The sequence below is a fragment of the Apis dorsata genome, unplaced genomic scaffold (genome assembly GCF_000469605.1).
Source record: "Apis dorsata unplaced genomic scaffold, Apis dorsata 1.3 scaffold_376, whole genome shotgun sequence".
Lineage (NCBI taxonomy): Eukaryota > Metazoa > Arthropoda > Insecta > Hymenoptera > Apidae > Apis > Apis dorsata.
The window spans coordinates 571,584-572,903 of record NW_006263639.1 but is presented as its reverse complement, the minus strand read 5'-3'; the positions used below and the strand labels follow the sequence as shown (position 1 = coordinate 572,903).

General features: G+C 34.1%; 1 protein-coding gene and 1 long non-coding RNA gene across 10 annotated transcripts in view; one reads left to right on the top strand and one right to left on the bottom strand.

Moving 5' to 3' along the window:
* The window catches only part of LOC102671276 (troponin T, skeletal muscle), a 17,905-nt gene that overhangs the window by 8,806 nt on the left and 7,779 nt on the right, over window positions 1-1,320 (bottom strand). The window lies entirely within an intron of this gene.
* LOC116186008 overlaps window positions 1-1,320 on the top strand; it is a 13,028-nt gene that overhangs the window by 6,499 nt on the left and 5,209 nt on the right. The gene's annotated exons all lie outside the window — the stretch shown is intronic.

Here is a 1,320-nt window from a genome sequence, read left to right as displayed (position 1 = left end):
TTTTTTTTTTTTTTTTTTTTTTTCCTTTCCATATGGAACGTAAAAGAGAAGAGAACAGGCAGCCCACCGTCTCTCTTTTATACGAACGATCCTCCCGTGTATATATCTGTTTTAAGTACACGTTTGCGCAGTTCTTTATCGTCTTTCATCGTCGTTATTCATCCGAACGGTCTTGTCGGTAGCATCTGTACGTTTGTACTACGTTCAAGTACTACGTGCGCGTACGTGAATATTGGTTTCTCGCGAGGGAAAGAGAGAACCTGAACCTTTATTGACCAGGAATGCGAGAACGAAACGATAATTATGCGACAGAGATAATGCAGTGGGGGGAAATGAGAAACGGTTACCGTGTTTGTGGAGGACAATTTTCAGGATAATTTTTTTATTTGTTTATTTCGATTTCGAAATCTGCTTGAAAAGTGAAACTCTTCGATCAACTTTAACGCGTTAACGAGAGGGCTATGATGAAGATGGTTCGAGTTTAAAACTTTCTTAGTTTAAAAATGTATTTGAAATGAAATTGAATAGAAAGAATAGAAAGTCTCTTTATCTTCGAAATTGCATTGCATATATTTCAAAACATTCGTTTCTTTTTTTTTTATCGTTATTAATTTAAAAAAGAAAATGATTGAAATCGTTCACTTTTCAAGTATTTCAAGTATGTTGTGTAAATGCGTGTATGAAAAATGTTTATTTCATTCAAAACGACCAAAAAATTACTGTAAATATATATTTGAGAGATATAATGCAACAATGGTATTATACACAAGGTGAGATAGACATACTCGTTCAACCATCGACACAACAACAGCGACACAGCATCAAAGACAATATAGGATGAAGATCAAAGACAACAGAGAAAAGTGACGTCATACAAAAAAAAGAAAAGATACAAAAAGAAATTTTAAAAAATCAAGTAATTTCTTCTATCCCTAAGCTTTTTGATAATAACGAATTCGACACGATATCCATGGTAACTTCTTGAGAAAAAAAATTATATATTGAATTAAGAAAACGAGAAAAATGAGGGGGAAGGGGGGAAAAAAAAGAAGAAATAAAATAACATGCAAGACAAAACGCGCGAAAAAAATCTTTTTCGACTATCTCAAGATAAAATCTTCGCGTCTTTGGCTATCATCCACGAATAATTTTCAATGCAACAGTGAATGAAAAACGCAGGATCGATATCATTTCCATTTCCACTGATGCTAAGATTTTGTTCGAGCAACGATAACCGATTCTACTTCTCAACGTTTAACTCGAAAATTCCATCTAATCCGACCAGGGAAACTCTTCGTGTGGCATTTCTCTGGCGGAAAA